The following is a 15,124-nucleotide window of genomic DNA, read 5'->3' as shown; positions in this document are numbered from 1 at the left end:
GAAGGGAAGTATATGCTACACACCAGTAACTATCATCTTACTTCATCATCACACTGATATGAGCACCTAGGATAGTTTGTCTTTACAGTATTGCTGTCATTTGTGTAAATTGTTCTCCTTTCCTCAGTCTCCATTAGTTCACAAAAGGCTTCCCAGGTCTATACAATAGTACTCTATCACATTCATTGCCATAACTTATTCAGCCATTCCCTAATTGATTGACATCTCTGTTTACATTTCTTTTCCACCTCCAAAAGATCTGATGTCCTTATTTTTGTTCATATGGATGACTTTTCCTCTTCCATTGATCTCTTTAGGACCATAGGTCTAATAATGTTATGATTGATTGAAATTGTTTTGTGATTTTGGGGGCACAGTTCCAAATTGCTTTCCACAAAGACTATGTCAATTCACAGTTGTGTCTGTTTATCTACAGCCCCTCTACATTTGTCATTTTGATTTTTTAAAAATCAACTTTGGGGGCAGCTAGGTGGTGTAGAGGATAGAGCATCAGCCCTGGATTCAAGAGGACCTGAGTTTAAATCTGGCTGTGTGACCTTGGGCAAGTCACTTAACCCCATTGCCTTTAATAAAAAATAAAAAAAAATTTTAAAAAGATGTCTTAAAAATCAATTTTGGCACTCAAGTCAGGGAGAAGTAGAATTCCAAAGTTGCTTTAATGAATATTTCTCTAATTCATAGTTATTTAAACTTTTTTTCATATTGCTGTTGATAACTTAAATTTCTCCCTCTTAGAACTGCCTATTCATATACTTTGACCATTTTATACTGATGATCATTGTAATTTTTATATATCTTGAAAATGAAACCATTATCAGAGAAACTCACTTTAAAGATTTTTGCCTCTTAACTGTTTCCCTTTATACAAAAACTTGTAAATTTAATATTATCAAAAATTTCCATTTTAGCTTCAGGTATTATTTTTAGTCATTGTTTGGGTATGGTCAGTTCCTCATTCATCAATCTAAAATATGGTTTATGATGCTGAGTGAGATGAGCAGAACCAGAAAAACACTGTACACCCTAACAGCAACATGGGGGGAGATGATCAACCTTGATGGACTCGATCATTCCATCAGTGCAACAATCAGGGACAATTTGGGGGCTCTCTGCAATGGAGAATACCATCTGCATCCAGAGAAACAACTGTGGAGTTTGAACAAAGATCAAGGACTATTACCTTCAATTTAGAAAAAAACCTGATATTTTATTGTCTGATCTTGTTATCTCTTATATTTTATGTTTCTTCCTTAAGGATATGATTTCTCTCTCATCACATTAAATTTGGATCAATGTATATGATGGAAACAATGTAAGGACTGACAGATTGCATTCTGTTGGGGATGGAGGAGGGAGTAAGATTAGGGGAAAATTGTAAAACTCAAAATAAATAAAATCTTTAAAATATAATTTATTCTTTGCTCCTCTAATTGATTTGTGACATGATCTTTCATCTCTAGGTCATATGTTCACTTGAACCTTATTTTGCTGTATGGTGTGAGATGCCAGTCTAACCCCAACTGCTGCCAGACTGCTTTTTAGTTTTCCCAACAAACATTTTCAGACAGTAATTCTTTATGCTAATAGATTCGATCTTTCATTCTAATCAAATATGTGTCTCCTATATTAGGGTTATGTTTAAAGATTCTGTCCTTATAATAAAGTCTCTGTCTCATCATAACTCTCTCAAAGGTGCTTCAAGTTGCATTCTGAGCTCCATGAGGAAAGAATGGACTTATTTCATTGCCTTTGAATCTGCAGTGCCTGGCCCATTGCTAGTGCTTCATCAACATTTATTGACAAAATTCACAGAATCACACAGAATTTGAGAGTTGGCAGGAACCTCATAACCATCTAGGTTGGAGGGTTCTTAACTTCTTTTGTGACTTGAGTACTTTAGATGGCCTGGGAATTTGAGGAATCCCTTCTCTGAATCACATTTTTCATGCATTAAATAAGACACATGGGATTATAGAAAATCAGTCATATTGAAATACAAATATCAAAATATTTTTTGAAAAGTTCATATACCCATGAACTCAGTAACAGAAGAAGAATATCTGTTTTTTCATTTTTTTATGATTTTATTTTATTTTTCCAATTACACACAAAGGTAGTTTTCAACATTCCTCCATTTGCAAGTTTCTGAGTTCCACAGTTTTCTGCCATCCAACCTGCCCTCTGCCCTCCCTACGGTAGCAAACAATCTGGTAAAAGTTGTACATGTACAATTGTGTTTAACAAATTTCTATATTAGTTACTTTGGGAAAGAAGATTTAGAAATAAGAAAGAAAAATAGCCAAGAGAAAGGAAAAAAAAATCATAAAAGAAGTATTAAAAAGTGAACATAGTCTGCTTTGCTCTGCATTCACAATCCATAGCTTTTTCCTCTGGATGTGGATGGTATTTCCCATGACAGTTCTCTCAGGATTCTCCTTGATACGGAACTGCCGAGAAAAACTGCATCCGTCATAGTTGCTCATCTCATCTTGTTGTTCATGTGTCAGATATTCTCTTGGTTCTACATAAAAAGGAGAATATCTTTTACAAAACATCCAAGTAGGCATCCAGCTTTAGAGCCTGGCCTCAGACTTAGGAATACTAGAGTTCAAATCTTGCTTCAGTCATTTACTAGGTATATGACTGAGCAAATCACTTCCCCTCTGTTTTCTCATCAATAAAATGGGCATAATAATGGCACCAATGCAAGAGTAGTTGTGAGAATCCAATGAGAGGCTATGTCTATCTTCTATCTATCTATTCATCCATCAATTCAGCTATCTATCCATTCATCTATCTATTCCTCTATCTCTTTATCTTTTCATCTATCTATCTATCTATCTATCTGTCTGTCTGTCTGTCTGTCTGTCTGTCTATCTCTTTATCCATGACTGGGGGGCTTGCCATCTTTTGAGGCAGATCAATCTACTTTCCTTATGTCAAATCTAAAACTACCTTGTCCCTTCCTCCCACTATTCCATTCCCGGGTTCTGCCTTCTGGGGCCAAAGAAGCAAAGTTTCAACTTCTTCTAGAGACTAAGTCCCTGGGATACTTAAAGGCAAGCATTTGTCAGCATACACAGAAACGATGACCAGCATCTCCTTCCTTCATTTGCCTGCCTAAACATGGAGAGCTTCCCAGTGCCTGTGTAGAGCCTCCCCTCAGGAATGGGGCAAAGGAGAGCAGCTCAGAGATGTCTCTAGTCCTCTGCCCCTCTTGCATTTCATCACTGACCCTAGGCAGTACAAAAAGGGTAGGTTTGGCAGGCAGTGGGCCCATTGAAGTAGAAAGATTTAACCTAAGACTAGAGGGGAGGTTAGAAGAAAAGACCTGAGACATTCCCTGTGACTTCAGGTTTCCAAACAGGAGAAGTAAGTGAAATGATAGAGTAAATGGGGAGCCTGGAAGTAAGATCTGGCTAGTAAGGGTTTTGTTTTTTTTTTTGCAAGGCAAGGGGGTGAAGTGGGTTGCCCAAGGCCACACAGCCAGGTAATTATTAAGTGTCTCAGGTCAAATTTGAACTCAGGTCTTCCTGACTCCAGGGCCGGTGCTCTATCCACTGCGCCACCTAGCTGCCTCTAGTAAGGTTTTTCACAGGCTTTAGACAGTTAGGAACCACCAGAGTGCACAAGTGTTGGACCTGCTATCAGGAATGCCTGAGCTCAAATCTAGTCACAGACACTTAGCTGTGTGCCCTTTTATCTTCTGCCTACCTCAGTTTCCTCATCTGTTAGAGCAAAATGATACCAAAGTATAAAACACTTGGCAAAACTAGAATAAACACTAGAGATTACCAGTATTTAGCCCAGCACCAGTTCAATTTCATCCTTAGCAAATGCTACCTGATGATGATGTTGGTAGCAATCATGGTGATAAGTGGGAAAGCCCTGATGGCTTTGGGAACCAGAAAGACATGATGACCTCAACTGAGTGGCTGAAGATGTGTCTGGTATCCTCCAAACACCTTGGGACTTGGAGGATCAAACCAAGTGAAAGGGTCCAGTGGTTGACAGGGCAAGGTGAGCCTCATCTGTGCAAATGAAGACCCTGATTGCACAGATCCTGTGTGAAAGACCCCTTTTCACAGGTGATTTCCTTCCCCCCAAGGAGAAAAGAGGGGAAGTCAAGATCAAGGGCAGACAGATAGATCTGCTCCTTACTACAATATATAAATAACCTTAGTGAAATATCTAGAAATTTGGTGAAATGTACATTTTTTGAAAAATCCAATCTCAAATGATCACTGTGAGGAATCCTCCATGAAAGCTTGGTCCCTGGTCAGGTTTTATGCTGATTTGCATTCACTAAGGTTTCTAAAAGCAGAGCTCACCTAAGCATGTGTTGGAGGGGAAGCAAGGAGCGAAAGGGCAGAGTCTCTCCATCTGTTCCTATAATGTAGCCTCATTCCCAAAGCCAATTCCATTCATTTCCGTTCAGATTTGCCATCCTCCAAGAGATCCTCATCTAAATCCCAGTTCCTGGGAATATATTATCTTGCAACCAGAATGAAAACCACATCAAAGTAAAATAAATTAAAATGAATTCCTTGAGTTTATGGATTTTGTCCCTGCTGCAGAGGACAGGAAATGGTTTGAATCCAAAATTCAAACTGTTAGATCAGATGCACCAAAATGTTGGGCTTTCAGATACCTTGTGTGAAAGATGGTGTAGTGGATAGTATCATGGCAGAAGCCAAGACCTCACGTAAGACCAACTAAAAACACCATCTGGAGGTGTGGGTCCAACCTCTTGCTGAAGGGGAAAGCAATGGGGCAAATACTATATGCGTCTAGTTGAAGGAGAGTCAAAAGGGAGCTGTGGGACTGACCACACCAACCCAGGACAACTATGGATCCCAGAAAACAGGCATGCAAACAAACAGGGGTGCAGATTTCCTGAACTGGCAGAGACTCCTGGGGACTTGTGCCCCACATAATTTTATTAAGGGGTGTGACTGACTCGAAGAATCTGTCATCTGTATCACAGGAGGTGCTGGGTCAGGTCAGCTACTGACCTCCAGTTACCTTCCCTCTCCCAGCTCCCCATTCAATTGGGTGGATCTGTAGCTGCTCTGATCTCCCCCTCTCCCCACAATGCACCATAGCAAACCACACCTGGGCACCCCAAAGCAGAGTCACAGTGCATTGGATATGCTTGGTCTTGGAGGAGAATTGCAGGAAAATGAAAAGCTATACATCTTTGCTCAGTCTTATCCAAAACCAGCTATGAACATTCAGTCTATGACAAGACCACTATAAAATTAAACTTTGGTCCTTCCAAGGAAATATTTCACCATCTGTAAAATACAGGGGACCTGGGACAGAAAGAAGAAAGAGACCTTCTTATTCCCCCTACCAAATTTTATAGGTCAAAAAACTGAGGCCGGAGATGGGAAATGGGACTTGTGGGTTCAGGATTTGAAGTCAGGTCCTCTGATATCAGATCTTTGAGTCTCCTCACAAACAACACTAAAGTCAACTTCAGTATGGCATCATGGGGAAAGGTCAACCAAAGCACAGTCCTAATGAGTATGTGCAATGGTCCCCAATTTCTGTCCACTTAGGGAATGCTGAAGAAAAAACCTTGGGCTGGTTGCTGAGCCAGATCTTAGAGTGCATTCAAAAGGCCTGAACCAACCCACAATCAGACCCTCTTTCCTTCTGGGCTGTGAATCTCTAAGTGGGAATCATTTATTCAGCCTCTATTGGGTGTGTCAGTCACTTTGGCTCAGTACGCTACAAATCTCATCTCATTGAGTCTTCACAACAGCCCTGCAATTTACAGTTGTGGAAACTGAGGCAGAGGGGAAGTGATTTGCCCATATCACAAAGCTAAGAAGTATCTGAGGTGAGAGTTGACCTCAGGTCTTTCTCCCTCCAGGTTCAGTGCTCTCTCTACATTATACTACTGACTGGCCTTTGGGCATCCTCCAAATTCTGAGGGGGAGATATGACCGACTGTTCCCTGGATGCCCAACTCCTCAGTATAAATTGGGAGTTAGACTAAGACCCCAGAGTCTTCTATAAGGATGATCTGAGTAATTATCAATCTCATTCTGAAAGCCCCTTAAGATTTTATGACTTGATGCACTAATCATATTATTCCCTGTTAACAGAAACTCAGAACATCATGAAACTTGTGTGAAAAGGTTTATTGTAAGAGAACTGAGTTCATATACCAGGAAGGAGTGTGTAATGGGAGGGGAAAGGTACAGGAAAGGTGGGGAAATGACAAAACCCTTGTCAAAGGGGAGGAGCAAAGTGATACAAAAACTGTATTCTTTTCCCTTGGGTTCTGCTAGAGTATGAAGGATACAATGGTCCCAGAAGCACAAGCAAATTTCCCAGCCTGGCACAGTTTGTTTTGATTCCCAAAGACATGTAGGGAGTCCAGTTTGGAAGGCAAATTACTAATTATCAGCCTGGGGAGCTTCATACTTGACAACTTCAGGGTCCCCTGTATGCTCTGGGTTCAGTCTTTCTGGAAAATATGGCATCTTAGAAAGACAAAGTCAGGAGACACCTTCACAGCTCTTAAAATCCCAATCAAGACCATTCAGGGGATGGAACCATCAGTCAGGAGCCACTTTTTCCATTTGGCATCTGCTCCATGGCAGTAACCAACACCTGTGAAAAGTGTGAATCTGCTGATTTATGCCTCACTGATGCTGATGTGAAAATACAATGTGGTCCCTGCCCTCAGGAGAAGGAGAATCAGGGAGGTGCTCCCAAAGCAGAAATGGAGAATTCTTATTTTTCTACCAAGGAATGCTAGCTTGAAAAGAACACACAGAGTCTTTATGTGTCAAGGATGATTCAACTTGGTTGCCTGAGGGAGAAATAGAAAACATTTCAATTATCCTTCTATTTAATTAATGGGAAGCAAAAACTTTATTCAAAGTATTAGCTAGAGAGTAAACAAGGTGTAGACAGTTCCATATTGGGTTAAATGAAGAAGTCTAGAGAGAAAATAAAAGAGAAACAAAGGGATGAGGGGAAGGATGATGAACAGGGAAGAGAAAAAGACAGGAAAGGAGAGTAAGAAAGAGGGGAAGGAGAGAAAATTAAAGAGAGAGATTCTAATATTTCTAAATCAACAGACTTAAGAAAGGCAGAGCATCAAGGTCTAGATGGATGATAATTCTTCTGACTTCTGGAATAGTCAGAGCAATTGTCTCATTCAGGAAGGACACTGATAAGCTAGGAAAAGCCCAAGTAAAACACACTGGAAGAGGAAAGGCCTTGAGTTCATTTCAGATGAGAGTTGTTTGAAGCAAATGAAGATGTTCTGCTCTAGTGAAAAAGGAAAGCTCAGTGGTGACAGGAGAATTATATTCAAACTTTTGAAAAGATGAGTTGGTGAGGAGAATCAACCCTGCTCTGCTTGTCACCAGAGGACAAAACCAGGAGCAATGGTTAAGAATTAAAGAATTTAAAAAACTGGAGGTGACTATGATTAGATAGATGTTGGCATGATCAGTCTACTCCAACTGAAGCTTAGAAAATAATCTCCCAAAGCAATCACCTAGGCTTTCCCCTAAAGACTTCCAAGTGAATTCCATCATGCCCACTGCTGTCTCTCCTACAACCAAGATTTGCCTGTTCCAACGGGATCTTAAAGATTCCCTGATGGGTATCCCATAGAAACTACTCATTGGTGCCTTAGACTGTATCAGTGGCTTCCTTTTCCCCAGGCGCTTTCTTCTGCCAAGATTGCATGACATTTTTAGCCTGGTCCTCCTACTGCCTGTTGATCTGCTTCTTCTCAGTCAGCTTTGCTGGATCTTTATCTAGTTTGCTCCCATTGATGGCAGGTATCCCACACAGGGCTATCTCATGGACTCACTTCTCTTCTATCACTATTCTGTCATTTGGTATGTTAACTCCTTAACTTCCATCAATTCAGTTCTATGTATCCAGCCTTAACCTCTGTCCTAATCTCCAGGATGTCTAACCCATTGATACCTTAAGCTCAATGTGTCTAAAACTGAACTCTATCTTTTTCCCAAAACCCTTCCCTCTTCCTAACTTTTTTCTAACAATTGAGGTACTAGTTTCCTCCTACTCACTCAGACTGGAATTCTGGGTGTCTGCCTTGATTTTTCACTCTCTCCCATCCCCATATCCAATCAGGCATCAAGTCCTGTCATTGCCTATCTTCAAAACTTCTGTCATCTATGCCTTTTTTCCTTCTCTGACACTGACTCCTCACCTCACATCTGACCTATCACAGTAGTTGTTAGTAAGTCTGCTTGGCCCAAACATCCTCCAAACATCTCACCATGTCACTCCTCCATTCACAGGGGCTCCTATCACCTTCACAATCCAATACAAAATGCTCCGTGCAGCATCCAAAGGCCTTCCTTCCTTGCCACTTAACTGCAGCATCCTTTTTGAATCAGGGACAACGATCTCCAGGCTGTTCCTCCATCTTCTGCCTCTGATCATTTTCTCCTGTGATCCCCTATGCTGGGAGCTCATGGCCTCTTCCTTGCTGCCCCCAAGTTTTCTTCAAGTCAACTCAATGTACCTTCCTTCAGGAAACCTTTGCCAATTGTCCTGTTAACATGCAGTTTTATTTTCAGAAATAAATCTTCACAGTATTCATGTAAAAAAAGGCAAACTCTGCACTCCTGTTCATCCTTGTGGATGTTAACACTTTCCTTCTGCTGTGTGTATCCCATGTCTGATGTGTGTGCATAGCTGTGTACATGTTATCCATTCAACTGAGCATCCTGAGAAGGACTGGATGTTTTTCCTTTTCTTTTTATCCTCAGTCTAGCATGGTGCCTGCACCAGAGAAGGTGCTTAATAAATGCCCATTGATTGACTGACTCATTGTAAAAATTAAGCATGACCTACTATAAGAAAGTGGGTGCTTACCACATGAGCATTTGCCCTACACAGAGTCCAAACAGAAGAGCAAATCGCAATCAACACTGTGACTTGTGACTTTGTGTTGATAGTCCCTAGTCCCAGAGCTTTAAAGAGGATCCCCCAGGTCCTCTCCAACCACTGGAGATTGATGCCTACATACAGATGGAGACAAAACAAAGCATATGAAAAATGCAAATGCACAGGTAGTCTCGGGGGTTGGCCCATCAGTACAGCTATCTCAGTCTTGCATTGCCCAAGGGGAATCCTCTGGATTTACAAGTGAATGGGGGTGGGTGGGGTGGGTGGAGAAAGTTAGAAAATTGTCCTCGATTCTTTCTGATTCCCAACTGCTCCCTGAAATCAAAACCTTCCCTTCCAGAACCAATATTCCGAGTAATGAATGGGCACTAGATAGATGGATGGAACCTATGGGATGCCCAAACCATTCCAACTTTGGCCTTGCAGGAATCCTGGTAGCCATCAATCAGGCAAAGCAGATTAACACTCAAGAGATGACATCAAAATGACCCTTCAGGAACTATATGTCCAGAAGCAAAGGTTGGCCATTTATGGACTGAGTGAGAATGGATAGCCTGGCGGCTGCCTTCAGTATGATCTCAAAGACGGTCTCTAGAGTATTGGGCTGATCTGCTGTGAAGGATTTTAGGGGAGGCCATGTACAAGAATCACCAAGCAGGAGAAGGTATGATGAGACCACTAGCTACTCCACTGGAGAAAGGAAGCACTCATAATGGAAGTGCTGAGAACATGCTCTCCTTATCCTACAGTGACTGAAAGCGAGACCTACAAAAAGCACAGATCTTAGTTTCTTGAACTTGTCCCTCCCTCCCCCCAAAAGTGATGGTAATTGACTTTTTTGTCCTTGCTGAATCCTAATGTGGTTGATAAGTGGATGGAAGGGGGGGGGGAAGCCCTTTTAGAGCAAGTCCTGGGCCATGTGGCTGTCCCCAGCTTACCCAATGACTGCTGAGGGCCAGCAGTGACAGGGCAGGGCAGGGCTGGGCATGCTTCTCCTTATCCCTGTCCTGGAGTCCCAGTAGCTCAGATACAGGCCCGTCTAGGCAGTCACAGGAGCGGAGTAATTTTCTCTCCCTCCAGGACCATTTACCTTCCTAACCATGAAAGATGCCATGACTTGACTAAGCCACAATACAACTCTGACAACTACTATTTGTGGCTAAGAGGTGGATTTCTCAAAGGGTCCTCGTTCTTGGATGTGGAAGAGCAAAATCCAACTGGTCAGGACATGTCTCTGGTCTCTATCACCTTAGCTGGGCTCAGTGACTTTGGGCACCAGCTGCACCATGTTTGCCTCCAATAGGACCACACCCTCAATATCAGGAGCCAGGATGATATTGATGATGATGATGATGATGATGATGATGATGGTGGTGATAAGAGCTGACATTTACTTAGGACCATTTGCCAGGCAATTTGCTTAGTTCTTTATAGTTACTGTCCTATCTGATCCTCACAACAACCCTACAAGGTAGGCAGGTGTCATTTATCATCCTGATTGTACAGAATTTACATTCTATTCACTCTGTGAATCTTTGATTCTTCTGAACATAATAGTACATATGTTCCCTTGGGAGTGAGCAGTGTGGGATTTCTTTTTTCCCTCTCTGTCTCTGACTCTATTTCTGTCTCTCTCTCTCTGTGTGTGTCTCTCTCTGTCTCTGTTTCCCTGTGTCTCTGTCTCTGTCTTTGTCTCTGTCTCTCCCTGACTCTTTCTCTATCTCCCTCTTCATCTTTGTTTTTGTTCCCCCCCTCTCTCCCCCTCTGTTTCTGTCTCTATCTCTGTCTCTCTCTGTCTCTGTCTTCCTTTCCATCTTTGTTTATGTACCTGTGTCTGTCTGTCTCTATCTCCATCTTTCTCTGTCTCTCTCTCTTTGTCTCTGTCTCTGTCTTTCCATCTCTCTCTCTCTCTCTCTCTCTCTCTCTCTCTCTCTCTCTCTCTCTCTTTCTCTCTCATCTCTGGTTCTGGCTCTCTGTGTCTCTCTGTCTCTGTCTCTGACTGGGAAAGCAGAAGCCCTGGCAGATACCATTGCAAGAGAGGCCGAGGCAGGGAAGGGGAGGAGTCTAGCTGTCCCAGGACCTACTGCAGGAGGAAGAAAGCTCTTCTACCCCCTCAGAGGGAGGTAGCAAATAACTTCCTAGAGAAAGCATGAGGGAGAAGGGGAGGGCGGGAGGAGGGGGAGGCTGGTGAAGGGGGAGGCTGGTAATCGCTTCTGTTCACATCAGCACCTGGACAGGGCCGAGCCCGAGGGGCCCATTCAGACAGAGACAGCCACCACCATATTATTATCTGCAATCCTGTCCTCCAGGGCCTCGTAGAAGCCTGCCTGGCGCTGTGGCAGCTCCCCCACCCCCTCCCCCAGGCTGCCACCTGCTCCTGCCCAGGCTCCAGCTGCTCCTGTGGCTTCTGTCCTCAGTTCCCTTCTCTTTCCTCACACTCTGCCCACGCATGTTGGGGACTGAGGCTGGGGCTCCTTTTAAGTGGGGCCTTGCCAGCCTGGGATGCCCACCACTTCACAAGTGCTGTAGCGCTGTGCAATGGGTCCCTGGGAAGCAGAAGGGTGGTTACAGAAACTGATGAACAGTCCCAAGGCAAATGGGAAGGGGCCCTGATTGTCAAGAATTGGTGGAGCTGCCCCTCAAGGAGCACGGTGGCCTCAGCCTCTGTCTGGTTCAGGCTGCCTAGACTCCTACCCACCAACTGCTGATCACAGGGCATCACCCTGCCCATGGGCATCTTTGATCTTTTCTCTGCTGCTATAGAACTGGAGGAAGGTCCTGTGCCAGGACAGGAATGTAGATGGATGTGTCTCCTTCCTCTCAGGAAGAGCTGGTCCAGCCTAAAGGATTGAAGAGAGGACCCCAGATCTCAGTGAGACCCAAGAAGCAAACATAGCTGATTTGAAGGAGATACACTTATGGAAAGGTTAAAAGAAAAGGGGCACTCCCACATAAGTGGTTATAGAGCATGCCATGTCAATCACTTCAGTTCATGGGTCATATACTATATCATCCAGGTCATCCTAAGCACATACCAGTGAGCTTCTCCTCCCTGAGCCTCAGTTTTCTAATTGCCTAATGAGGGCATTGGACTAGATGGTGCTACTCTCCAAAGGTCCAAGACCCAGACGTCAGGGACAGTCAGGTACATTAATCAAAAGTTAGAGATTCATGATCTCACTCAGCAAAACCAAGCTTCTGACCTGTGGCTTCCTGGAGCAGCATACCCCCCCCCCCCGGGTAACCATTGCAGAGACACCTGAACCCTTTCTGAAAGCTGGTGGATGGTGGTATGGTCCCATAAGAAGAGCCTGAGAAGGACAAATGTTCAGGGTGAACCTGAGACAGCAAGGCAAGGGGGTCCTGAGCTCTGTTGGGGAGAAAACTCCCAGGAGGGCTGAGTCACTGCTTGGGACCACAAATGACTAAGAGAAGGGGAAGCTGCTCAGTTCAATCCTCCTCCAGGCTGTGTGAGGGAACTGGTCCCTAAGATAAGAAAGGTGACAGTAGGATGCTGGTTGCCCTGGCTAAATTTAAATCATCAGACCATGACAAACCACATTCTTAAAAGAAAGGACTGTCAGATGTGATGGCTATTAGAGATCTTGGAAAGACCATGAAGAACAAAATTGGAGGTAGGCTACTTAACAGCATTTATTAAATGCTTGCTGCTCACCACTAAGCTGTGGCCTTACAAAGGAAGGCAAAGACACGGGCCCCTGCTCTCAAGAAGCTCCATCCTAATGGGGGAAGCAATATACAAAGGTCAGCTACAGATGAGACAGAGAAGTTAATCTTCATTGTCCCAATTTTTCAAAGTGAGAGCGTCTGCCTTGCAGGGCATTTGATGCAAGGATAAAATGAAAGAATGTTTGCAAAGTTCTTTCCAAGCCTCCAAGTACAGCACTAACTCTAGCCCTTGTTATTGTTACAAATTATTAGATCAGAGCAAGGTTATGAAGAGGTTTTCTAGATTTTATCAAAGCATTAGACAAAGTCACTTCTGCCATTTTAAGGAAAAGAGAGTAACATGTGAGCCACAGTGGACCTAAGGGGCAGCTGTGACAAAGAACGTGGAAGGGTCTCCAGTCAGATAGCCCACAGCAGCCCACAGCAGCCCACAGCCCAGGCAGGTCCCTATACACACTCATATGTTCTCACACGCACAGACATCCATCCACACACAATCACACACTCACATCCCCAGATAAACTCATGCACATACACACTCTCACTTGCACTTCCACACACCCTCATACACATATTCACTCACACCCACTGATTCACCAGTCATGGGTAGAATATTGTTATGAGGTTTTGTTCAGGTTTCAGGTTTCTTTCTCCATCAATACTTGCATTTGATTTCCATTTTCATCATTATCTCCTTTGATATTTTTAGAAAGAAATCTCAAAATTGTCTTTCCCTTCTGTGTCTTTGTTGTCACTCTCCTTGGCTTATATTTTTGGCTTTCTTATATGTCTGTTTTCTGGAAGTTTAAAAAGCAAGGATTTTGTTCAGATCTGTTTTTCCTTTTTCAAATGCTCCTAACAACTTTTTTTTAGGTTTTTTTCAAGGCAATGGGGTTAAGTGGCTTGCCCAAGGCCACACAGCTAGTTAATTATTAAGTGTCTGAGGCTGGATTTGAACTCAGGTACTCCTGACTCCAGGGTTGGTGTTCTATCCACTGTGCCACCTAGCCTCCCCCCCTCCTCGCCCAACAACTTTTAATTGGATATTCATCTTTTTTCTTTAAAGGGAAGTCTCAGCTGTGGGCAAATATCAATTGGGATTGGCTTTTGAATTCCTTTGTGCTTTGGAACATCTTCTATTCCCACCTGCAGTTTCTAGTGAGTGCAGAATAGTTTGGGGTGATTGGAATTGCCTTTCTTTTCTATTAATGTCTTTCTCCTGGTTACTTGCAGAATTGTTGCTTCCCATGGGGATTGTTTTGCCCTTTGGACATCTCCCCTAAAATGACACATGAAGCGGCTTCCAACCTGGAGTCCTGTGCCTCAAACATCATCAAAGACATGATATCACCCAGGTCAGGAGAGAAAAAAGCAAGTCCTTGACTCTCTGGAGCCCAGAGCAGTGGACTTGTCCAAAGGAGAGCCATGCTAGCATCCACCAGCCCGCCGCACAAGAACTTGGGGCGTTTGTGGGAAGAGGGAGCCCCCCAGAGGCCCGGTCCTAGAGTTGCAGCAGGACCCCACTGTCAGGGAAAGCCTGAACAAGTGAAGCCAAGGGGCAGTTTGAGGCTAGTCCTCCTGCCCTATGGATGGGGAAATGGAGGCACAGAGAGGAACAGTCCATGGCCAGGATGCACAGCAAGTTAGTGACTGCACTGACTTTTTTATTTGACAACTTTTGTATTTGTCCCTTTTCAAAACAGCCTGGTATTCTCCTGCGATGGGTCGGAGCCATCCAGAAATTTTGCTAAGGCAAACATATGGAACATGGAAGAAAGAAAGGAAGGGAGAGAGGAAGGGAGGGAGGGAGGAAAGAATGAAGTAATGAAGGGAGGGAGACACAAGAAAGAAAGAAAGGGAAGGAGGATGGGAGGAAGTTAAGAAGAAAGAAAAAAGGGAGGAGAGGGAAGGAGGAAGGAAAGAAGGAAGGGAGGGTAGCAATTTTGGAGGGAAAGCAATAGGACACTTTTACAAGAGGCCATCTGAAATGTTACAAGGGTCAGAACCAGGTGATATTTGAATTGAAAGAAGGGGAGGGGGACGTAAAGGCTGAAATGGGGGAAGTTCTTTTGGAAGCGTGACAATGGTCTCTGGTTAGTACAATGGGAGGTGAAGGGGAGTAGAGGGATTTCTCATCATCTTCCCATACAGCTCCAACTTTGGACTCTAGACCAAAAATTCCTTGTAGGGTGGGGTTGGGTGGGATAGAGGAGATTAGCTTGACCTTTAGAGACTGAAATAGAAAATCATAAAGCAAAGGGGTTAGGGTTAGCCTTACACTGAATTTCTCCAAATCATTAGTTCATAATTTCTCCAAATCGCTAATTAATATTAATATCTCACAAGCAGGAAATGAGTGATAGAAGGAAGACACTAAAATTTGTAAGAGCTGGAGGCTTTCTGGAGTAGATGGGGGTTTTCAATGAGACTGGAAGGAATCCATGGAAGGTAGAGGCAGAGATGAGTAAGGGGTGAACAACCAGAGAACTAGTTATGG

This window comes from Macrotis lagotis, chromosome 7, assembly GCF_037893015.1.
Source record: "Macrotis lagotis isolate mMagLag1 chromosome 7, bilby.v1.9.chrom.fasta, whole genome shotgun sequence".
NCBI lineage: Eukaryota > Metazoa > Chordata > Mammalia > Peramelemorphia > Peramelidae > Macrotis > Macrotis lagotis.
The sequence above is the reverse complement of the archived record's forward strand: the minus strand, read 5'-3'. Positions refer to the sequence as shown.